The sequence below is a fragment of the Patella vulgata genome, chromosome 1, assembly GCF_932274485.2.
Source record: "Patella vulgata chromosome 1, xgPatVulg1.2, whole genome shotgun sequence".
Taxonomy (NCBI): domain Eukaryota; kingdom Metazoa; phylum Mollusca; class Gastropoda; family Patellidae; genus Patella; species Patella vulgata.
Genome location: NC_065879.2, coordinates 76,286,943 through 76,314,293, shown reverse-complemented (window position 1 = coordinate 76,314,293; position 27,351 = coordinate 76,286,943). Strand labels below are relative to the sequence as shown.

General features: G+C 35.4%; 1 protein-coding gene across 3 annotated transcripts in view; it reads right to left on the bottom strand.

Moving 5' to 3' along the window:
* LOC126823541 (uncharacterized) overlaps positions 1–27,351 on the bottom strand; it is a 66,274-nt gene that overhangs the window by 23,659 nt on the left and 15,264 nt on the right. Inside the window, exon 2 of one of the 3 annotated variants that reach the window (XM_050552436.2) lies at positions 12,707–12,762. The gene's annotated coding sequence lies outside the window, so the exon portion shown is untranslated. Of the gene's footprint in view, positions 1–8,492; positions 8,653–8,706; positions 8,890–12,706; positions 12,763–27,351 lie in introns of those variants that run through there. The other 2 variants (XM_050552463.2, XM_050552445.2) reach the window with 2 other exon arrangements.

Below are 27,351 nucleotides of genomic sequence, written 5' to 3'. Positions count from 1 at the left end.
AAGAAAAGGATCAAATTCGACACCCCGTGGCATTCCTTTATTTAGCAAATCATCTTTTGAAGATCCAGAAAAAGCCCCATTAGCAAGAGCAAGAGATTAACTACCATATTTCATAAAACTAAATACGTCTCTATAACATGACTTGGAGCTCTTTGATTTTGGGTCAAAAACAAAAATTGGATTTGATGTGCTGATTTGTTTTGGTGGTAAACATATAAAACCAGTGGTGAGCCCCAACCGATTGTGTGTTCGGCCGTGGACAGATAGAATAAGCCAAAATTGAAACTAAAATTAATCCGCTTTTGAAACACTATTTTTATCCTATAAGTACCAATCGATTTTATCGAAATAACACAAGAGATCAAGCCAGTCTCCTATTTCACCTAAATGAAAGAAGCTTAATTATGGTTCAGCCTGTTTTATTCTACGAATTTTGGTACTTTGTATATTTGTATATTAATAACTAGTTCGACTACCTTTGAGATTTACTCTTGCTATTCATTGACTTAAGTGTCATACAAAACCATTCCTAAGAATCCTCCAGGAATATTGCCAAGATTTTTTTTATTTTGTTATGTTTTTAATTGTTTATGTTAATTTGATAACGTGTTAGCCAAGTTTGCAATTGACTCTTCTGGTAAAAATTAAAAGGAAAAAGTGTTAATCATGTAAAAGGTGAACCATAATTTCCTTTTCAATACCAATTAATTTTCTGTAATTTGTAGCTGTGACTCTGTAGATTTAACTTCTCGTCAACACAATAAGTCGGTCATTTTGAGACTAACATAGTAGATGATATTTATACAATGTGAGAAGAGGAATACTTCTCGCTCGTTAACTCACTCAGCATAGATATGTAGTGGTCAGTGGTGCAGGACGGAGGGCCTGACAACGACAGCTGTCTGGTCGTTTGGATGGGACGAAAACCCGAGGTCCTGTGTACACATTGGCATGCACGTAAAAGATCCATTGGCAGTTGGAATTCGATATAAGAGTAGGCCATAGCACCGCTGTCCTGGCAAAATGCCCCTCATTGTACACTGGTGTATGCCCGTCTTCATTAGCCCAGTCAGAGTAGAACAGTAAGACGTTAATCCCCATTTCATTCCATTTTATATCAATCCACTCGCGACAGGATTCAATTTGGAACATTCTAATTGAGACTTTTATTTCTTAAATACACAACTATAGTGTAACCCTTGTCCATTGTAAAGAGGTATCATAGGTATTTTTTTTATTTTGTTGAAAAAGTAAATATTAAATTATGCGAAGAGTTCGGTTATTTTGTCTGAAACTTGTTCTGTGTTCCCGTTTCAGTACTATAACTATTCGTACAATTGACATAATTTTAATATTGAACACCTATGATTTTGAATTCAATTTCCTGGTTAGACCGACCTAACTTTAAGAGAATGGTATTATGGCAAACAGATGAATGAACATCAATCAACGATCATGAGTAGTGAGTAGTCTATTGGTTAAGCGTAACTATATATTATGATCTTCTTGGAGAGAAATAAACAAGCCGGTAGCACTGGGTCGAGATAACTTAATGGGATAATACACCTGTTGAGGTATGAAATGTATACAAGACGTGTAGTAAACTAAACGTAAAGAAGGGATTGAACAAGCTTACACAGGTGGGATACTGGGGTAACAATCGAGATCATTACATGGTTATTATAATAAAGCATCATTATGTCTTGTTTCCGGTATGGGTTCCCTTTGTCAGTAGTGCAGGACGGAGGGCCCGGCAAGGGACAAGGTATAATCGCTCGGATGGGACAAAAATCGAGGTCGCGTGTGCACACTGGTGTGCACGTAAACGAACCCTGATAGTTGGAATTCGGAATAACACTAGGCCGTTGTTAGCCACCACAAACCTCGCTAGCATATTGCAGGACATATTAACCCGGGTGAATAAAAACAATTAGGGCGTTAAACACCGTTTCATTTCATTTACACCTTTCCAACAGAGGGAGCCAGGTGGCTCAGTGGATAAGACGTTTGCTCGCTAACCTCGAGGTACCGTGTTCGATCCCTGCGTTGGCCGAGAAAGTTCATCGGGATATTCCTGCGTCGGTGTACGTTAAACATCCCTTAACCGTTGGAATTCGAAATAAAGAGTAGGGTGCAGCGTGCCTACCCCCACCCCTTCCAATCTTAGCACATTGCATGGCGTATTAGCTCCGATGGATCAAAAAAGTAGGACGTTAAACCCCGTTTCATTTAATTTTATTAACACCTTTCCGATAGCGTATCCGACACTCCACATGGAAAGTGCGCTTCTGTTAGACGTCAGCACTAATTGTTCATTACCAACACAGAACCGCACAAGAAAATAATTAACTTCTGAACTCTTCACAAAAGTATAGAGAATAGAAAAGACACTGAACCTGCTACGGGATATGCCCCCATGCATGACACCCTGACAACATAGCTGGGAGGCCAAATATTGTCTCTTTAACGTTCTTAAGAGCCCGGAGATACAAACCTCTTCAAGAACGTAACAAATCAGATTCAAATTGAAAAAACACAAAATACAATTTAAAAGTTCTCAAATACTAATGAAACTGTCGAGTAAGATACCTCCGTAACCAGTCAAGTACCTCTATAATTTGCACAAGCAATCTCCTAACATAAAATCAATTTCACGAACGTCAAATAAAATGAACACAAAAAATCTACAAACTAATAAGAAAAGTTAAGTACCTCTTCTTCAGATGCAACTCCTTAATCTCAAAATTCAAAATGGCCGAGGATGGTTTAATGGTTATTTGTATATGTAATTGAGGGTATATTGTAGGCGGAGCGGTGTTGTGTTATAAGTAAAATGTCAACGTTTGGTTAAAGAGGGTAATTTACTTAATATAATAATCGTGATATATGTATATGATCGCCTACATATTATATATATATATATATATATATATATATATATATATATATATCTATTATACAATTTGTTGATTTATATACCAATATCGGGAGCTGAATATCTAGTCAGGAGAGAACGATTCTTCGGGAAAACAGATGTGACAGGGAAAATGTCATACACATACACATTTTACATGTACATGTATTATGGTTCCCCACAAAACTATATACGCCACTGACGGGTTGAGTTATATACGGATGTTTGCAGCTAACTTTGTACACTATATACATGACACGAAGAAAATTCGGAAAAATAGACACAAATTTGTCTTCTATACTATGTTGATATTACCATTAACATTATTAGATGCGTATTCTAGGCCCGACAATGTAATAGTAGATCTGATCTCAATTAGACAACCAATGAAATGTTTCGATAATCACGGATTATATTTGGTAGATTTATCTGGAGTCGACCAATCACAATCTGCGTAAAAGTGAATGAGGCCCTCGAACGAGATGCCTTTAAACTAAGATGACATGAAGTAAACAGCCAATATTAAATTGGAGTTCCGTCAGGTGCTATGTTACGTGCACACCCAAACTGTACAAACGGTTTCCTTGCTAGCCCCACAGGCCTTACCGGGGTTTATAAAACGAAGATCCCCAATTTTACTCCTTATTGATCATCAGTGTACCTAAACACGCCTTGAACATTTATGATAATTTTCACTCATTATTATTAATAGACATTGCGAACCGTATTGTAACTTACGTAGGCTTACCAATTTTCTGGCAACTCCAACCCTAACTCTAGTAAGTGTGAACCCAAATGGAATAATCCCAAAGGTTGTATATGGCGTCATTTTCCTTGTGCGTTTAGTGTTCTCATTTAAAAGAAATTTGATTGACATAAGTGTACTCGTTGTAGTACAAACTCGGGTTGATTATGAAAGGATCACTTAATATATAAAGAGTCGGACTTAAAATATCAAAAAGAAAGCCATGAGCCAAAAATTACAAAACAATCTAGCGTAGACGAGTTCACGACAGCGGTAATTGAAAAAAAGATGAACTCAGTCTTAGTTAAAATAACTCCCAATTATTCTTTATTGTAGGTCGAAATCTCATTTCAGTTCACTTGCTTGGTGTGTTCATTACGTTCAAGTACCACGCCGTCTCTATCAATGATAGTATGGAAATGTAGTGATTTGGGTCAAATTGATTTAATCTTATACCAATTCTTAAAGAAACCAACTCGAGTCTCTTACTATAGAAAAGTCCACAAGTCACGAAATGGTATGATTAACGCCTCCTTGCAACTTTCATGAGGTCTTTTCCATTTACGCAAATGTGTACACGGACAGTGCCGGATTAAGGCTCAACTGTCCCTAAGGTACATTTTGGAAGTTGACCTGAAAATACAGATATTTTGGGTTCACCGGTAAGAGGAAGAAAGTTAAATTTAACATTTTTTTTTATTCTATTTTTTGTGGCCTTGATTTTGCCTAATGGTTAATCCGGCACTGGGTTCCACCTGGGTTTAAAAAACACAGACATTCATTGAATGCCCGCCATATCTGCGTTAAAAGCTAATATTACCGGAAACCGCCAATAAAACGACTCAAAACCGATGCTGCCCCTACTAAAACGGCAATGGTAATTGACAATCGAGAATATGAACTGTGAGTATATATATTTTTTCATTGTTGTCTATTTTTGAAGTATTATAGAAAGAAAGGTCAACTCTTTCTCTGATTTCGCATAATTTATCTTTTAATATTATCATCCGAAGGTGAAGAGTATGCCGCTCTTTAAATGGGTGACGAATGAAGAAAGGATTTGATATTTGATGTAGGTTAAAATATTTTTTCAGTGCCAAGGTCTGGGCTAACAATCGTAAATCAACAAGAACAACAACATTACCAACACAACAAATTGTTTCCCCAACAAGTATTTCACTACCCTAATCTCCCACAAACAAAACATTGTAGTTTAACAAATGACAACTGTTAGTTTGTCTTAGAAACAGTTGGACATACAAACGACCTTTTTTCATCAAGCGCCATGTTAGGAATTCTGTCATACATGCTTTATCACGTGACTATGTCAACACGTGGTTGGCATGTAAACATGTCATTGATGTCATGGAAACATGTTATGTAATATTCCATACGTGTAGTGGCACGTGAAATGAGAATTAAATAAAACAGGTTTTTTAAAATCAGTGCATTGAAAGGTAAAAACAGAACAGATTACAATTGATTGATATAGATCAATAAGGTGACGCTTGTTTAATTGTATAAAAAAACGTTTAGACCAACACCTTTGAAACAGAAACAAAAGCAGTTTTTATTCACGATGTACGTCCTCGTATAACAGATTTCCCCCTTTGGACGAACAGAAAGGAAGAGCCACGAGGTTGTAATTATGGCAATTGTTTACATAATCTACTATCTTATTAGAACACCAGATAACACTTCTCAATAGTTAGGACGTAGCTAACAACTGTTATATATATGGATTTAAAAACGGTGACTGGTGAAAGATAGGTGTAGTAAGGTTACCATCTGTCAAGAAACTTGATTTATAATGGCTGGTGTAGTAAACGAGGCATGACATGCTTAATTACTCTTTCTAAAACACAGACTGTGTTGTTCACCCAGCATTTACCCGAGACTGAAGTTTTCATATCAAATACATTTTTGTTACATTTGTGTTGCTATATTGGTAAAAAAAAAGAAAATACTTTTCACTATAATTATTGTAAAAAGAAGAACAATCAAAATGGCGGACATCCTTGTTTATATTTAATGGTTGCCATGTTATCTGTCATACGGGCGATTATAACGATTAAAATAAACCAAGATGTATCGACAAGACGGTTCTAAACATCCAGTTCTATCAAATTATAACTTTATTTATGGAAACTAATCGATAGCAATCGGACCAAACAGTCATTACATGTCTGCAAGATCATGTCGCAGTCTCAATGAACTGTGATTCCATTTCATTAATGACCCCGGAAGTAATCCGACTAGTCTAACGGAAGTCTGAAGTAAACATCCCTGCAGCGAATAATCCTCATCCGCAGAAATCAATTTTTCGCTAAGTTAATTGGTTCGTTGTCGTTTTCTTCTGATAAGGGCAGCCATCCTGATGTAAATTGCGCTGTTAATTAATTCTCTTTAATGCAGCTTATGCTTTTGATATCTGCACATTCTTAATGAAAGGTAGAAAATTCAGATTGAGTGACCTTAGTTTTATAATGGTTATCAACTTTTGATGTTTGATGGGATGATGGACAAAAGACAGGAGGAACGTGTCTGAGCATGATGCAAATCTATTATTGATCTTGGATATAAAACAAAATCAATTGACAACATGAAGTCGTACAAAAAGTTGTTGAATAGGCATACCGCTTGGACACATTTTTCTTGTCTTTCCGCAAGTATAAATTAAAAACAGCACATTAAGTGGTCTTTGTCGAATATTAATTATACTACTGTATGTTCGGATTGTAAAAAAAAAATTGTTTGATGTTAAGAAAGCTCACCCATTTAGTGCGCTAATGAAGACGGACAATCTCGAGGTCACACTATTTACAGTTTGTCTATGAAACGTATACTGAAATTACAGACGCGATTATTCGATAAATGTTTATCATCAAACCATTCTGGCGTAATTAGTGTAAAGTGTACAGGCCTACCAATTAAATCGGTTGCTTGGATATATTTGTAATTTTTCGGTATATAGTACAGTCGTTATTGTGAAACAAGAAGATGTTATATAAATTCTATAAACGTCACTGCACTTTCGAGTCTGAAACAAACAGTGAAATATTCCAATGCCAACAAAATCATTAATTCCCTTTTAACAACAATCTGACTTTAAAATCTCCGCCAAACATGCCTTTAAAACTAAGAAAGCCATTTGGTGCCGACGACGACCTCTTTGAGCGATTCTGCATGCGTCATTGATTAAAAAAGAGGGAAAGTTAAAAGGAATAGAGTTTAATGGTTTAATGATGCAACCTTTGTGATATCCAAGTTTACAACTGGATGTAATATGATTCTAATGATCAAAAGATTACAGATTAATTCAACGAAAAGACAAGTTAATGGACAGGGTAGGAGCGGGGTTTAAAGACGAGTTAATGCAATACTTCGGTTATATTGAGACTAACTGAATTTACTATGGGCAGGTCTGGAAGAGGAAGTGACGTTTCTTCTCTACTCTTCTTTGAATTCCAGTGATCCGTATATGTGTATATGAGGTGGACTTGATTTTTAGTTCCATACGAACAACTAAGATATATAAATGTAACTGAAAGGTACAATAGAGAAAGGGAGAGAAATTTAATTTAACGTCCACTCGACACAAACTAGGTCAATTCGAGACAAACCTAGGGTTCAATTTTATTTCAATAATACGCTAGCGCGTAGGATCTTTAGCAGTGAGAGAAAACCCACAAGGTTGGACAGGCGACCTTCTCTTTGTCGCGTACAAACGGAGAATCGAAACCACTCTACTTGACTCAGTGACAGACCTTCTGATCAAACGCGCACGTGTTAACCATTCTGTCACCCAACCACGCAGGTGCAATAGAACTGTCTTTAAATGGCACCATCCATTATCAAACGTTTTTGTACTGTTAACCCGACAAAAAAAAAACAACAAAAAAACGTCGATCGACCGAATGAATGACAGGCTTTATTGACCGAACATTCCAGACATACCGAGGTTAAAACAAAATATTATGACTGAGCGAAAAGTCAACTGCTTCAATAGAGGTCAATATTTCTATGACTATTATGACGTTTTAGGGATTATAGGCTAGCAGTCTGAACAATAATACTGGCAAGGACTACTGTTGTTGATAACAAATAATACGATTAATCCTATACACCGAAAGTCACTTATACTTCAATATGTATTGGCTTTCAAATCGTTGATATCTGTATTCATGATATTTGGTAAAGCTTTTGATCAGAAGTATCGGTCTATATGCTGTCATAATATCAAAACAAACCTGCATGTGAGAAGTGGTATCAAATACTCTAGACAGAGTAATCACATCCTGTCACATGTCCGAGACCTGTTCATGGCTATGGATGGGAATAGATTATGTTGACCAACGTAAATGATTGAGACGTGGACACAACAAAAATTTCGGGTGACCAACAAAGATGGTTGGAAAATGGAAATTGGTGGGGGAGGGGGTAACCCAAAGAGATCGCAGAATTATTATTATTAGGGTCAGGGATTGTCTATTTGAGGGATGACTTTGGCTGTATGGCCATTGATTTTATGAAAAGGGAGTGTGAGCCGAAGGATGTCTTAAAAATTGAAAATTAATTCAAGCTTATTTAAGCAATAAATTTGTTTAACTTTTAACATAACATACTAAGTTACACTAGAATTACTTAAATGTGCAATAGTCTAAAAACCTCGATGTTTGGATCCGTTAAAGACACGGGACCACGCTACCGATTCGGAGAATAAGAATATAAATCTGACAGACCAGAACACTTTCTAGCTTCTGTTCCGATGTCCTAACCATTCGACCTTGTTTCTAGCACTGTTTTTACATAACAAAATGAAAAACAACATACCTCATATTCTCAAAACGAATTTTCAACGCGCTTATAACATTCTCAAAACACAAAATAAAGTTCAGCCAGTCACTACTTGATGCCAATAATTCGCTGTACATTCCAGCACAAAATGCACGACAATATTGAATAATTAAAAAACGAGGAGTCACATCACCTTAATTCAATGTCACATGCCAACATCCCAATGTAAAAACATTTTAAAAGTACAAACCAACATATAATGATAGAATGTAACAGTAGCCTAAATGTCAGCAGCAGTCAAATCCGCCATTATCGATCTCGGTACACAAGCAGACGACAGTGTCGTACGTAAATAAAATAACATGATGGGTAATTTATACCCGGTATTGTGATGACAGCCTATCTACAACGATAGGACTAACCAAAGTTCACCGCGACACACATGTGATAATCGAGAGCAAAATGATTCAGAATACGCAACTAAACCACCAACCAATGCACTCTCTATAAAATAATGTAGAATTTGCAAGTTTAATCACCACTGAGAATACACCTTAGCGTTCATCCACCGGGCAGACGAAATAATCAACATAAAATGAAATATGAGCAGACAAAACATTGAAATAAAAATTATTCTACAGTTTGCATAAATAATTACTATGCATATGCATGAAATAGTCACCCAAGAGAGAGAGAGAGAGACAGAGAGAGACAGAGAGAGAGTTTACATGTTTGTTAGCAGCGTTTGTTGTCAGACCCAAATGTTAAGCAGTCGACCCAACTCCTAGTAACACACAGCCGTGGGGTCTGACCTCTGACACTTGCATTGAGGACAGTCCTAAAGATTTAAACCACACAGGGTAGGCAACTCCGCCACCTTTAAGGTTTAAAAATGAGATTAATCGAAGGCATATTCCGCTGAACTATTTTTATTATCATGCCAATTAGCCCAGATTGTACGAACCCGGCTATTCTATAAAAACTTTAATGTTATATGTAAGCCAACATAAACTAATTTAGCTACCAGAAATCACATTAGCATTAATAGCTCTTTGATACATGCTTACCTACCATGCGTTATTGCAATATACAATAATTTAATAGCTAAGACGGCTTTTTATCCTTGTTTCTCGTTTATGAGTATAGAAATTTTCCAACTTAAAATACAAAAGGACAACGAAGAAATGAAAAGGGGTTTAATGTCCTACTGTTAATGAAGTCGGGCATACAGTGTGCTATGAGGGAAATTGTGCCCGGACAGCGGCGCTACGGCGTACTCTTATATCGAATCTCAACTGCCAAGGGTTATTTTACGTACATGTCAATGTGTACATGGGATCTCGGTTTTTTTCGTCCCATCCGAACGACTATACGTTGTCCCTTGTCCGGACCGCTGTCCTACATCCACCGACAAGGTGGACCACGCAGGAAAATCACGATGAAACATCTCGACCAACACCGGGATCGAACACGGGAATCCGGTTTAGCCATCTTCTAAATTACCGAGCCAACGTTGCTTCCCAACAACACAATTGTCTTAAATTGGTAAACTCTACAAAAAGCCCAATAAGAGATAGTTTGGAATGGAAGATAACATTTATATTCAAAAGTATAACAAATGGTGTTAGAACTCCTCAATTAATGACAAGTGAAATTAATAAGAATACCTTGACCCTTGCATGACATCAATACAATTTAATTGAATTCAACAATTAAACCAATGTATTCCCTACACGATCATTCCGCTGACCATGGCCTTCTTTGTTTAGTTTGGTTTATATTGGAGTCATGGTGGCTCAGTGCGTAAGGTGCTGACTCACTAACCAGGGAGTCCGGTGTTGATCTCGCTGTTGATCGAGAAAGCCTCCATGGATTTTCCAGTGGGGTTTCCATTTGCCAGTGGTGTATATCTGAGGGCTTACCAAGGACAGTCGTTTTGGTGGGACGAGAACCCGAGGTCACGTGTACACATTAGCGTGTTCGTAAAAGAATTATTGACAGTAGGTCACAGCGCCGGTGCAAAAAAGTAGGACGTTAAACCCAATTTCATTTCTGTATTTAGGTTGGTTTGTTTTGTTTTCCGTCTTCATTAGCCCAGGTGAAGGGGGGGGGGATGGCCGAATGGTTAGCGCGTGCGCATTGTATCATAGGATCTGTGTGGTTTAGATTCCCCGGCTGTGCGCGTGATAAGGAGTAGGGTCGCCTGTCCAACCTCGTGGGTTTTCTCCAGGTCCTCCCACTCCTGAAGACCCCTACGCGCAAGCGAATTATTGAAATAAAATTGAACCATTTGTTAGTCCCGAAATGACCTAGTTTGTGTCGAGTGGACGGTAAACCAGCTCAGTAGGACATTTTACCCCACTTCATTTCATTTTATTTATTTCGAATTACGTATTTTTCTAAACTATAATGCGGCTGACAATTTGTTTTCATACATTTAATAAATTATACATTGTCTGAACTTTGTTTTAGAAAAAAGATTTATCACATTAATACCTATTTTATTAGCTGCTAGCTATTCGATATTTTAACTGATCTGCGCAGTTTCTTGAATAAGCTATGGCATTATAGAAACGAAGGTTAATGTACAATATTTTAAGGTTTATAAGTATTTGATCTGTCAGCAGAAATCGCATTTATAAGATTACTGACAGTACAAAATAGAGCAGTAAATAATTTTAAACATTTTTTCTTGAAATAACTAACAGGAATAAAAAACATTAGTTAAAGACCCAAAGTCTCAGACGGTCAATAACCATTTACCTGACAAAAATAAGGATTTAGGAAATGAAATGAAATGGGGGTCTATCGCCCGACTATTCTGCACCAACCGGGGTAATGAAGACTAGCAAACCATGCAGTGTGCTATGAGAGAAATTTTGCCTGGACAGCGGCGCTATGGCCTAATCTTATTTCCAAAGGGCTCTTTTACTCACTAGGCCACCGTGGCTACAACCAAAATAAAGACTTTAGATAGTAATTTAGACGTCTAAGCCAAATTACTTTGATTTTGAAGATGTTGCATGCCTAAAATGACAAGATCTCTTTGATTTGCACCCCCCCTCCCCCCCAAAAAAAGCAGATATTGTCGATGTCATTAGATTTTACATTTCGTAGGGTGGGGGCGGGGGAGAATGGTCTAACGCCTTTACTTTAGATCGCAAGGCCTGTGATTAAATCAAGTGGCGTATTTTTGATCCCAAGATTGTACGTGACGAAGATTACCGTCGCCTGTCCAACCTTGTGGGTTTGCTCCGGGTCTCCTGATTTTCTTCCACTGCTAAAGAACTCTACGCGTAAGAGAATTATTGGATTAACATTGTACCATATATTAGTACCGAAATGGCAAAGTTTGTTTTGTGTGGACATTAAAGTACAGACTGCGAATTACAGCCTGATATTATATAACAAACGCTATACTTGTTGTCTGTTATTTCCTACTTTCATCATGGCGTGCCATTCATTCCATTCAAAATTTTTGAATCATTAATGAAGAAAATATATCGATTGCGTCAATAATGAGCCTGATAACAATCAAAACATTTTCATAATGTACCACTGATGTCTAAATATATAGCTAAATAAAATCTATAAATACCTTCACTATATTCATTGTTATCTGAGTCACAAAAACAAAATATATACGTCATAAATTTTGAAAGACGTCAAATCATTGAAGTGGATGATAAACAGTTTACTTTTATATATCGTTTAAACTGTTTTTATGTTACTTCCGGTGTTATACATAATTAGCTTCGGTCTTAATTACAAACAAGACATTAATATGAAAGTGTTATGCACGTTTGATGAGCGTTCCGTCGAGCCGAGTACATTTGATTCCGATTACGGAACAAATCAAATGTAAAAAAAAAAAGAGAAGTAACTTGGTATTTATCTGCTCAATCCGGAATGTTGAAGACGGAAATACATGCAATGTGCTTTAAGAGAACCTTTGCCTGGACAGTGGTTATAAGAACGACCACGCGTTGTTCCTTATCATATCCTCCTTCCTGCTCCAGAAAAAACCCAAGGTTCGACAACAGGATTTAACCCGTCAAAATTGAATAAATCCATCTAACAGGACCACTTTCAGTTTGATCACGTAACAAAACGAAGGGTTTCTCCGCTGGCTCTGGCCCTGGGTTGCAGATAACCTTTTTGGAAAATCCTTATGATTTTACTTTTCTTTATCATTAGAAGCAATGGTACCTTTCGATAAAATAATTAATCTCGAGAAAAACAAGACTCACCTTTTCAATATAAATCTTATTATTTAACATAGTATTCTTTACTTTTACCATTTTCTCTGAAAAACAAAAAGTTCCAGAATTGTAAGTCAGGTATTGGTCTGTTATGTGGTTTATATTAAATTGATTTATAATCAGGGTCGCTGATTATCTGTACAAGATAATTATAGACGTCGTTACGTTTCCGTGGAAAAACCCAATGGTTTCCAGCGAAATGAAATAAAATGGGGTTTTAATGCCCAAATTTTCAACCCAAACCGGGATATTGAAAACGGGCTTATGCAATTTGTTATGGGGGAGATATTTCCCGGACAGCGCAACTACTGCCTACTTTTACTATGAATCCCATCTATCAAGGGTTCTTTTGTGTGCACGCTAACTTGTACACTGGACCTCGGTTTTTGTCCAGTCCGAATGAGTAGAAACTGTTCCGTAGCAGGTTTCCAACGAGCGTCGTCAAGTTGTGGACATGAACGGTTGATTCCAGTCACAATAACTATAACAAGCCACAAGAAGGGAGTCGGACGCGAACGGGGATTAGACCCCGTAGCACCACGGGGTATAACACATTCAAATTATCAAACCCACTCACAATTAAAACAAATATTTATATTTGACATATAACTAATTTCTCGTAATTAACATTAACATTTATCCATAAATCCGTCATCTAAATATCTGCTATCCCTTATCGAAAATATCCTCATATGGTCGCCACCTTCGCCACACACGTCCAACCAATTGCAAGGCATAGAGTCAATCTTACTACGTGGACAAACATGTACACATGTAACGAATCTAAGACACTACCATTACTCATCCGTTTTCTTCCATCTATGAGTATATATATGTATGTTGAAATACTATACTAATTTTATAAATGAACTCCATCGATCCATTGTCTTAAATCAATTTATCGGTCCTGTGAGTGGCTACGACGAATTTAGTGCCTACAGTTAATTTTGTATTTCATTACTTTACAGACTATGTTATTTGTTAGTCCAGTTATAAATCTTTTATCATTTGGTGTAGATGACAATTTATATTAAAGTCGTTGGGCATTATTCGCTTTTTACGAACATGTATATTGGCTGAAAGTATAATTCGGCAATCTGTCCATCTGCGGTATATATCCATGGTTTAATGTGAAGTTCTTCCCTTTATTAGCACATAGCACACTACATGGCGGCGCAGGAAAGTAGGGCGTTAAACCCCATTTAATTGCAAGTACACTGACAATACTGATGCATTTTTTGAGACTTTGTAATTAATATATTATGTGAACAAACAGGTGAGTCTACTACATTGTTTTTACAGTGTTATACTATCTTCGTTATAGGTGAAGTAATTGTTATTCTTTGTAAATATTTTGAGACCGATATTCCTTTTAGAGATAGATCAAAATTTCACAATATTGTAGTTTGCAAAGGGGGATCAGTGGTTTTACTTATACGACAAAAATGATCAATTTATATCCATTAGCATGAGATAACTAATATTTTCGATAAGTACTCACAGTAATACTACAGTCCGAACTCTGCCATCCCCTCTGGGGTATAGACCTATCAATTAATTTATACCCACACTTAAGAATTGATCAAAACAAATGAATTGATATATTAACTTATATTGTAAATAGATCTCCCCCACATGTATCATCCGTCAAGCTGAGTCAGTTACAATTTCCCAATAGATGGTGACCTTTGATCCCCTACTAATATACTATGATAAATGATCGTTACCATGACGGCACACGTTGTCGGCCTAATCAATCGGTGGTCAATATCGTAATGTCTTGAGATCATTAAAGACGGACAATAACAAGAAAAGACTGACCAGTGACTAACATGTCCATTGCAACAACCTTTAATTTCCCGCCATGAAAAAGAATAAATCAGGAGCGGGCTGGACATACGTACATCTGGGCAGTATCCGATGGGCTGGGACCAACGGTAATATGGGCCGATGGATTGGATTCGTTTTTTTATAGTTCAAAATTTCGTTTTAATGTCTTTACTACACTAGGATCCGGAAGAGTTGTTATATAACCCGCGTTCTGTTTGATGTGAGGGATTAGCTAACGAAACAGTCTGTTGTGGCGAGTCCTTGGCGTGCGAAGCACGGAACTGTGGGTATCATACTAGAGACATCAACGCTGGTTGGTTAATTAAATGTCTGACGTCATAGGATCAAAAGGAGCTCATTTGACCACTCACGTGACCTCCCAGTACAACCGGTCGGTCAGATCTTCGTGTAGTAGAGGCCATCGAAAGTATAAAAAACGAAACGAAATATAGATCTGTATTTTAATCAGATTGGATTAGGTACAAAAACTGTCGAGAAACATGAATAATGGGCCGACCCATGTAGCACTATCGTCGTTGCGACATTGTTGTTTTTAAATTTATAGACAAGGAATAGAGGCTGGATAGGGTGGAGAAGTGGTTTTAGCTATATAGTATTGTAATTTGTGCTATGCTTGTATACCTGTATTCAGTTATATGCTATATAAAATGTAGAAGCAAACTGTCGCATTGTTATTCCTGGTAAGACAACGTCTTAAGAAACTGTAAGAAGTAAATACACAACGTGAAGCAGAAGTAAAGACAGCTAGAAACAAATTCTAGACGATCACAAGGCTACAGAAATATGTAGTAAGAAAAGATGCATGGGTCGTATGTAGGATGTGGCGACCGGTTTGACAATGTACGCTCTCCACGTCAGACAAAAGACCCATGGTGCTACATATTAGGGTAAGCAGAAAATTTGGAAGAAGATTAGAAGAAAAGAGAGTATGCATCACACGTTGGATCTGGGGAGTTCTCTCGTAATATTTTCCACATCTAACCAGTGACTGCATAGCACTGCATAGTCTTACATATTCTAATTTGATACCGTAACGCAGTTTCGACCTTTGGGGTAAGAAGTCACTTTAGAAGAGGAATACATATTTGAAGACGTTCAGAAGAAAACCTGTACAATCCAGCAACAGAAAAAAAATCTGGTGGAGATATTCGAAAAATTGGGTAAATACATTTTGTTTGGAAAATTAAATGTGTTAAATTTGTTTAAAGACCAAATAATATTAATTTAAAGTTAAAATCTAATTAGAAACTAAGTATTTAAAATTTAACTGTATAGAGAATAAATTACAGTCATTCATAAGTTTTGATTGATAGGTATATTAAACAATATAATATCACTGGTTAGGTGTGTATATTATCGGGTTAACATGACCTGTAGTAAAATTAAAGTTAAAGAGAAAGTTTAGGGAGTAGGTTTTAAAAAAAAATGTTTTGATATAACTAAGGAATAATAATGATAAGGAAACGGAATAGGGAATAAAGTAAGGAACTAATGTTGTCTCCGGATCGCAGTGGGAAGACGGCAGATCTAAGGATGAAGTTTTTAGTGATTAACTCTAGTTTCTTAGTTGGCCGTACTTTCTACTGTGATTCGTTAATTTGTGTTTTTTGTTGTTTCGTATACTATATAATTTTAAGGCCCTTAGTCCAGGCCTTAGAGTTGTTGTAATTTAACTTTTGATTAAAAAGTTAGGTTATGTTAAAAAATCCCATATGGTTAATCTAGGGATGTTGGTTATAGTTTTCCTGGGAAAAAAAACTAAAATTATAGGCTCGTTAAATTGTGAGATTATCGCAAAGTCATTAATACGAGTTTTATAGGAGGTTAAAGTTAAGAATGCGACACTTTTTAGAAAAGTGGAGATATACGGTAAATTTTGTCCGTATATAATTTTATGTATTTTAAATTTTTGCTTTAGAAACGTAATATTAACGTTTAATATATACTGCTAATTGCTTTAAGCTGTCGACATGAGATGATGAGAATGTGTAATTTGACATTAGGTTAGATTATTATAAAAGTCTGGTATTGTCATAGGTGTGAGCTCAGCTTGTGTCAGTGTCAGTCTGTTAGGAAATGTTTAGGTAATAGTGGTTAGTGTTTATAAAAAACGAAATACAAAATTGTAAATGATTAGGTCAAAAATATCACATTACTGACTGAGAAATATAAAATACTAATGAAATTGTTTTGGCGGAATTCTAAAACACAAACGGAAATTCTAAAACAGAAAACGCAATTATAAAATTACTGATCGAGTTCAGATCATGAGGTCAAAGTTAGTTTGAAGTTTTATAATTAAAGGGACACATCAAAGTTTATTAATAATTAAATAAAATTTAATTTTAATTAAGAGTAAGATTTACAAATACTTTTTCGAATGTTAGATTAATATCAAAATAAAGTTTTTAAAAAAATAGGAATAGTTAGTTCTTGGTCTGATGGCAATGACATGTTTGATTGACGGATAAAATGGTACAAACCAATCATACTTAGAAGAAAAAAAGAAAGTTTCAACTTGATACTATGGTAGCTGAAACAGACCAATACACATCCAAGAAGAAGAAATGGTTTACCAGTTTACCAAATTGACATTTCCTGAGACAGAATTTAATGTGAAACCTGAACTTTATAAATATTATGTGATGTGTTATAGTGTTTTGAAATTAGGACACTTGAAGATTTAAAAAAGACAACTTGTGTTTTCGGTGTTTAGGCTTAGTGAATTTTCATAGGATTTTACAGTGATGAACTTTTTGGAGAACTTTTGCATGCAACTTTTGATTTTTGATTATTTGTGTTTTTCTTTCATAGCTTGGTTTTATAGTATAGTAATCATTTATATTTGCCTGATGCGTGAATAATTAGTTAGAATATCTATATTTTATATATATTCTTAAAGGGGGAAGAATTGTAGCACTATCGTCGTTGCGACATTGTTTTTAAATTTATAGACAAGGAATAGAGAAATAAGATGCCTTTATATTTCATTAATTAATATCTTTGGCAAGTTAGTAATTTCAAACATATTCACGTATATAGTGTGCACTAAATCAACTTAGTCTGTAATTGACAGTTGACATATAAAAAAGAGCTCTTTATCGAAAACATATGTCAATTATTTACCACCAGAATTACACGTGAGTGGAATTATTCTAATTGCATCATTTGATTTAAAGTAACCAATCATTATGTTAATTACACAAGTTCAGGGCCATGATCACGCTTTATTGTGCATGATATTCATTTACCTTTAAAAGAAACCGGGGAACCCTATAAGTCAGACTTGCATTAGATTCCAGAGATCGAGGGTACATCTGAGTTCCTAGACAGCCGAGAGGCTGGATAGGGTGGAGAAGTGGTTTTAGCTATATAGTATTGTAATTTGTGCTATGCTTGTATACCTGTATTCAGTTATATGCTATATAAAATGTAGAAGCAAACTGTCGCATTGTTATTCCTGGTAAGACAACGTCTTAAGAAACTGTAAGAAGTAAATACACAACGTGAAGCAGAAGTAAAGACAGCTAGAAACAAATTCTAGACGACCACAAGGCTACAGAAATATGTAGTAAGAAAAGATGCATGGGTCGTATGTAGGATGTGGCGACCGGTTTGATAATGTACGCTCTCCACGTCAGACAAAAGACCCATGGTGCTACACCCATTAGGTAAAGGATGCCCTGGTTGATTTAAGTCCCAGTCCGCATCTGGCAAGGTAATGGTAAAGTCTTTTTGAATAAAGCGAATAAAAAGGGTGCAGCTTTTCAATATTTTAACACAAAGTTAAGACAATTTTTATTCATATTGGTTAAATATGAATTGCCTCTTCCATTGAAAACAAAACCAAAACAAAACAAAACAAAACAAATCAATACAAAACAAAACATCCAAACTATCTCGCACTATTAAAGTGGCATATGTAAGATTTAGATAAAGAGCTGGCCGTTCTCGCTATGTTTAAAAAATAGATAATGCAAAATGAATATACTGAAAATTTCATTCAAATTACTTTATTTTGAGCGAAGTATCAATGGTTGTAGTTTTGATAATATGTGTGCATTGATTCTAACCACCGTACTGGTCATTCGAGTATTAGCCTCGCTTTTCCATTTTTAAATTAAATCATTAAATGACCAAACCGTTCTAGTCTACTTAAAATCGGAGCCATCTGATCTCATCGAGAGTTTATTATAGTCTTGTCATGTTAATAAATGTCTAATTTATAATTTATATAACATTTAAAACCAAAAGAAAGGCCAACAATAGGAAGATTTAGCTGTCTGACATAATGCCTGTTTAACTTGGTTGTTAACATAAATCAAAACAGTTCGCTATATAGATGTTTTAAATCGTATATTGCGTGTATAAAAACGTCAGATAGATAATAGACATTAAATCCAATAAGAATTGTCACGAAAGACCAGAACTAGATGAAAGGTCATAACCTAATAGTATACATCTATTGATAGGTATTTTAGTTCAAATCATTAATCTTTACGTGATATCACGCAATCGTATTTGTCATCCAGACATCTAAGCAAATTCCAAATGACGCAAGTTATGAACTGGATGACTGAGTATAAAAAATAAACTTAACCTAACTTGACCAATCGCCTTGGGGCGGGAGGGGGGGGGGGTGGTGTTAAATCATCTGACTGGGTGATTGACAGATCTGTAAATATTTTAACTCCAGGTAAATTGCATGACGTTACTAATGGACCATTCCTCAGACAAAAAGCAAGCTGACGTCACGCTGTTTTATTTGATTGACCTGTCATTAAATCATTTATTAACAGGGTTGTATTAATTAGGTATGCCCTCTCATCCGGGGCGGATCCAGGATTTTTTGCAGCAGGGGTTTGTCAGATTCCTGTTATGGAAATTTGACAGTTGACAATGCAGGATGCCATCATCGTCTCCAAATTACGTAGGCATACACACACACTGTGATTTTTAAAGAGAGAAATTCAACACCCCGTTTGACGTCAATTTTTATTATGAATTAATATGATCACATTGTGATTTAATTTCATTGATGCAAAGCATTAATTGTGAGATCACATATGACTATATCATTATCTCGCGCTTTGAATGCATATCCCATTCCACCATCTGATGATAAAGGATACAGCACACGACCGTGCCACTTTTCTCATAAAAGTGTTTTACAAGTTATTTTTTTTATGTAGCTGATCAGGGGGTGGTGGACCCCCAACCCCTCAGGATCCGTCCCTGCTCATGGGCATCGATCATCAACGGTAGGGTATAGGGGAAACTGGGCCTTCTCAGACATGTCAATTAGTGAAACAAATTGTCCCACTGCTTTGAAAACAATTATAGAAGCAGAGGGGCAATACCAATGACGTCAAGTGAAAATCACGCGCTTTTGGTACTATTTGACTGATGGAAAGTAGCATATTTAGGTAAACATCACATTGTAAAACAGAGCACAAGGCGTTCACATCCCAAAAGGTACGCAGAAATTCAATAATTTCCTATTTCATTTAGTAATATGCATATAGCATATATACGAACAGATGGAAATATAGTTAGTGCTTTTAAAACTTGTCAGATACTCAGTATACCTGGAGTTATTAAATCTACGTTTAACTAGGGTGTAAAGTCACGTATCCCAATCTTATTCTAAATTTACTATTTTATGGTTTATGTGAACTAGAATGCAGCATAAAATGAAAAAGAGGTTCTGCCATCTTGATAATTATACTCGGCCATCTTGCTCATACCCAACAGGTTATTAAAGAGATATAATTAACATTGTTTATATGATATAATCACAGAGTTAATCAACTCTCTAAGATATATTACACACGTTTAATAACACTAATATAACATAAGGTCATACAGGTCAAGGTATATAGTATATTACACGCTAACATATTACTCTATTTAATCATGGTATACCATATGTTTCTTGCATACGGCGCCGGAAGTGATATTTAAACATGTAGCGTAAACAGTCGGTATGCCTTTGTTATTTTCATTGATTAAATGGCTTAATATCAACTTGTGCAATGTTATAGCATAATCTCTGGTTATGTACGGTTTATCTTGGTTAAATGCGCAATTCCGTGAAACATGGTTTTTTTTTATGATCTATAGTATACCTATAGTGCAAAAGCACAAATCAGATTGCACACATACCTCAAAAAGTAAAATCAAATGCCCTCTTTTAATGTAAAGACTGTTATTATTACGAAGGTACGTGGATCCAGAGACCATGAATATGGGATGGGGCACAGGCGGCAAAGCGCACAACTGGAGATCCGGGTGGCCTTCCCCGGAACATTTTGAAAACTAGAAGCTTGGAAATGCCATTTCTAGTGATCTGATACATGAATCCGGTTCTAAAATAATAAATTTTAATGGGATTTATTCCGTCAGAAATCCAAAGGGGTGGGGGGCACCGGGTGCACCCCCACTAGACCCGCCCTTAATTATGTAATTAAGCACATCCATGTATTAAAAAAGAAAATCGGCCGGCTTTATCACAAACGATAAATACCTATTATCACTTTATTTGACACGATATATAACGATAGAACAGTGATATCAGTAGAAATCAATGTACACTTTAAATGACCATTACGTTAGAATTATTAGACTACTCCACCAATTGAACCGCCTCTTAAGAACTACAGTTCACTACTTATGCTGGGTTCTCATTTAATATATCACAATTCGTGCTACGATTGAAGGGACAATCAATCCTATCGTGACGTGTTGTACGACAGTGGGAACCTAGCATTATCAATTTGAGCCACTTAAAAGATATTTTACCGTTATTATGGGTTTTGCTTTATCATTGCCAACCTGTATTCTAAAACAAAAGTCTTCTATTATGCAAGTCGTTTGAAAAAAAAAATACCGTTAATACCAGGTGTATTATGTTCTTTTCTGTAGACGTTTAGGGGACAATGTAGTCAGTATTTGTTATTCGACCTCGTTAAATCCCAGAATACTGTTTACTTGTACGCGGCTAAAACACAGTATTTGTGACAAAAGTTTCTCATCACTCATCAGGATGAAAAAAATAATTTTCTTGTAGTGCCTTGCAATTCTAATAGTAAGGTCTCGTTAGATTCATCATATGTTTGGCGCAATATAGCCCGGTTGGAGCTGACATGCCATTAAACAACATTTCATTTCATTTCATTTCTAATAGTAAGTGCAGGCGGACCGCACTACACACAAAACAAAAATCTACAAGATAAACCTGCGGACAAGACAGAAAATAGACATTGCAAAAAATAAACAAATATCAAATCAAGTGAATGGATCCGGGAGCCAGCCGTAAGCGTCCACTGCGCTGTACAGTCCCGGGCCTGTTATGGTACAGGCTTCACTAAAAATAATTTACAAAAAAGACGTAACAGAAATAATGCGACCAATCTTGACAGTGGTCGTCTCTTAAATGGCGATAGTCTGCAGTTGACGTCAGGTGTTAGAACGTCAAACAATTTCAACAATAAGGGCCATAATCCGGATAGAATCTCGGAAAACGCTAAAATAATAATAAGTATCAATAGTTTAGTATTTTAGTTATTAAAATTTATACTTTTTTTCGCTTCAGCAGATGTTAAAAATATACTTCCGTGTAGCTTTTTAATCACGGTAAGGTTATGGGAACTACATTTGTATAATTCAACTACCAAAATTTATTATATATTTTTATTTTTGTTAGTAATGAAACATTTATAACACACTAAAATCTGATTAAGAGTAACAACTCTTTAAGTAATTATCAGAAAATCGTTAGAATTCGTTTCGCCCATGCGAACATTTAGTATACAAAACATTTAATACCATGGATTTAGCTGTTCAAGTTACCAAAAATCATTGAAAATCAATATACTTGTTCGTCTCAAGACCTTAACCTCTGTGTATAAATTTAAAGTCAATCGAAACGATTACATATTGATGTAAACACGGTGTATAAATATAAAATCAATCAGATGATAACTATGGTCTCTATAGCAACCACAAGATTTTCAAAGTGATCAAGGGCCATAACTCTGGCAGTAATTATCGGAAATCGTTGAAAATCAATAGGTTTCTTCGTCTGATGACCTTAAACACTGTGTATAAATTTAAAAACAATCGGATATTAACTTTAGCCTCTAGAGTGTCCACAAGCAATTGTGGACCCCGGACCCACGGACGGACGGTGGCGACGACAATATACGACCACATTTTAATGTGGGCGTATAAAAAGTGACAGAAAATATATTAATTAGAGTTTCAAAATACAATTTATTGAAGTCAGATAGCATAACGACAAAAAATGTTTATTGTCATAATTACAAATGTTGAATATAAGTAATGGCCCCAAGTTCACAAATCATTCTCAGACTTAAGTTAAGAATTTACTCAACTTTCAAACACTGTTTATGAGAAATATTTTTGATCCACAAACACATAACTTTGCACAAAGTTTCTTATAGGTGTATTTGATACACTAAAACAACAAAACTTTTATAAAGGGATATATTTTAGTTACAATAAGGCGAACAATTTTGAGTAAATTCTTAACTTAAGTCTGAGAATGATTTGTGAACTTGGGACATGGTCTGTAAATGCTGGAAGTTGTTTCCAAACTGTATTTAACATAAAAAAAATTGAAAACTGGACAAATACTGCGTTTTACCCGACGGTTTAATACAACACACAATGAAAAATACTTTAACTAAAATCGTTTTGGTTCAAACATTACTAATAATCGATCAATTCTAAATTATGGCCATTTAAGGTTTACATAAGTTCCCACTAATTTCGCACCGCCTACTTTATGAAGGCTTTCCTATTATGATCTATAGCATTTATTATCTTTGGGAGACTCTACGTCTGATTCTGCCATTTTTCGTTTCATTTTGGTGTATTCGAAAGAACTTTTAAAAATTTAAAAATCCTTAAACATCCGTCATAATTATGGTAAAGACCATAAATGGTCTAATTTTCTTTACAGAAGCCAATAATAGAATGTAATTTAGACTGTGTGTGCAATCAATAATTGTTACTGCTCTTTGTTTCTTGTCGCCATTAACCCTGACACAATCGTTGTAATTCGTAATGTTTTTTGTTACACGCTGCAAAGCAATCCATCTTCATCGCCGTAAGCAAATAAATGGACAATTTAATACGAAAACGGTACGGTCTGACTTTTATTTACGTATGCAATCTTTAATTAGCGTTGACATCAGTTTTCCCGCCATTTTTTCCAACTGGTGGTCGTTACATGTTATGAATTATTAAAGAGAGCAGACATGCTCTCCAGGCACATCGATCGATGAAGAAACTGTTCTTATTAATGGTGACTCATCGCATCATCCAGCAACTAAATGAATATAATCGACTGACCATGTTTCTTATTCTGCTGACCAGGCTGTATAAAGATTGATTTGGTGAATATTTGTAAATAAAAGTGTATGGCAAAATTGTCAATGTGAAATTTCTAATTTATAGTTATACAAAAAGCTGTAAAAATAGCAATATGAAAATCAAGCAGAATCGATACTTAACAGTAATCAAATTACAAAGTCAAATAAGTGGAATTGTTTAATGCGGCATAAGTTACTTTAAAGGTTTATTTCTTGTAGACATTTCGGGATCTGCTGCCAGGAATGGGAATTCTAAACAGTACGATAATCCTCAGATACTAAATGGTAAGGATTAATTTTGTCGCTAGGGTGATCTTGATTAGAGTCTTAAGACTATAGATATATTAAATGATTATTAGACATATACTCAATCATTAAATTTGTATATCCAGACAATAAGATACAAAAACTCAAACAGAAGCAAAGATTCACACGAAGCATGGTGTCACGGGTGCGGTGTGAATATTTATCCGTAAACATACATTATGCAAGTGCTAAATCTGCCTATTGCAGGTCTTTCTTTAGTCCTGAAATATTTTCTAAATTATTAATTAGACATTAAATAACTTATCCACACCATAATCAACTCTCGATGGCATCGGATTTCTCCGATATTAAATAGATTAGTACAGTTTAGCCATATTTTGATTTAAGCTAAAAATGGAGGAGCAAGTCTTAGCTTCGAACAACCAGTACGGTGGTTGAAATTATTGCACACTTCTTGTCAAACCTTCAAAGGCTAATATCTGCACTCGCAATAGAGTAATTTGAATGAAAATTTCAAATTATTCATTTTACATTACCTATTTTCGAACTATTATAGCAAGAATGGCTAGTTCTTTATTTAAATCTTACATAATGTATCTTTAAATAGTGACTGGTAAAATTACTTTTACAGAAAAAAGAGAAGTTATCTTTGCCTCAAAACACCTTTATACCAAAGAAATCGAAACATATGATGGGCTCTAGCATCATATATGACTGCTATAGTAAACAATGTCTAACTAAACCATTCCACAATTCAGTCTGTTAGATATGTTAACGGTTAGATTGTATTATGTATTTATACCGAACAATCAAACACCACTTCCCAATAATCAAGATGATGAAAAGGGCATCTGCAATATTTCAAACAAATTACATACATTTCCTTATCAAGTGGGCGTTATGAGTTTTTCCAGAAACAATAAGTGTCTGGACAATCAAGACATTGACGCCAAAAAACGAATTAAACGGATACCAATCGCTACAAGTCCCGAACAAATTGGACATAAATTGTTATCAAATTGGACAAATCCCCCGACCAATTCAGGTTGAAAGAATTGATCGATTTTGCTAGATATTGTCTTTGAACAAGGGAGTGATTAGGCTTCCACGATTGCTCGACATGACAATATTTTTCTCTTTTAAATTATCGGCTACCATCTTTAATTTTGGCTGATGGGATATTAAGACCCCTGTGAAGATATCCACTTGTCTTAAACAACTAGTTGCGTGTAGTTTATAGTACACGAATTCTTCCCTGTTCGGCCATACTGTAACCATAACAATATTAACTGCGGGATAATATCGGTTTCATCTTCATTAAAGCCTGATGGGAAATTAAGACTATGTTTTATGTATTTTGATAAAGCTATCTAAAGATAATATCATGTAAATATTGGCAACATATTTTTCAGATAAAATCATAGAAAGTTATGGATAAAAAGTTATTATTTTCCCCTAGTAATACAAAGAGATGGGCCACATTTTCAAAGTGTATTTTGAATGGAAATGAAATGAAATGAAACAGGGATTAACGTCCTAATGTCCTGCTCCGACTGAGCTAATGAAGACGGGGGATTTTCATTGGAGAAAACATTATAATGCCACAAGCGATTACTCTACTTATTATTGAAAGACATTTTTCTAATCCCTGTATAAAACTCAATATTAACCACGTGTTCCGATTGTTGGTATGATATTTGTAATGATAAAAAGTATGAACTCAAATTACGCAATTTTAAGTAATAAATGTATTTTATCCGGTAGTGAAAGTCTCTGAAGGTAAACCGAGAAATTGTGGAATCCTTTGCAATATTGCTCGAGTCAAAATTCTAAAAGGAATATCAGTCCAAAAATGTTTCCGCTCAGTTCCGTTCAGTATTTTCTTTTAATTATGCTTTCTGGTCGATGTCTATGTATTAAGGATCGGGGCTGTCGTGGAGGTAAATCACCAATTTTGAATCGAAAGTTAAAAACAAAATAATGATTACGATCATATCCAGACAAAGTTGCTCTAATAGTCAAAAGTATTTTTTTATTTACGTTAAGCAGCTTGATCTGGAAAATTAACTGAGATTTATTTTGTTATTAATTTTTTTTATAATATTAAACATTAAGTACACCACACAAATTACCAAGAGGCAGTTCTTATGAAACGAAAATTGGCATGGCAATTTCAATTGCAATGCCTTTAAATTTACCGAATCCCCAAGTGAATACTTTACGACACATGCATTATGATCAACATTAAAGCAAATCTCTATGGACGCTGAAATAGGCGTAAAATTCTGTAAAATTCCAATCTAAAAGTTCAGAATAATCACAGTAATGCAGAACAAAATAAAACATCGATTACGCATGTGCAAATATGTCATTAAATATTGTGAAAGGATTTCCATCAACTGTTGAAATCCACTAGCTTAAAATGCATTTAAAATACGTCATGTCTCCCATTTCGAAATGAATTAAATTCAAAACTGTCTATTCATTTATTTCAGATGGGAATGAGGTGTCCGGGTTTTTTTTGTTTTTTTTTGATCGCTTAATAGCTAAGAATTTGACAGACTCCCTGCCGTTTTAAAATTCATGTTTAAAACCGTTTATTAGCTAATGGAAATGAAATGGAAGGCTGCCTTTTCACGCGAGGGAATTCTATTAAAATAGGGGACTAATTTTATTTGCTCAAATTCATGGAATGCATTACCTCTCTGGTATTCATCCAAAGCTTCTTATTATCATCAAGATGGTCTGCAATTAACAGAAATTCATGGCATCATCTTAGTCTTCAAGACAATATTCATACCAAAATGAAGATTTCTATTCTCAAAGACGCAGTCCTAAATACACACCGTAACTTATAAATTTCCTTCTTTTCTGTGACCTGATGTCAAACCAAACATGAAAACTGGCGTTTGTAGAAAATATAAATAAAATGTAATGAAATGGGATTTAATGTTCCTTCTGCTCCGACTGGGCTAATGAAGACGGTCATACGCTGTAAGGAACATTATGCCTGGACAGAGACGCTATGGTTTACTCGAATATCGAATTCCACCTGTCAATGGTTCTGTTATGTGTACGCCAATGTGAACTTAGGACCTCGGTTTTGGGGCCCGTCCG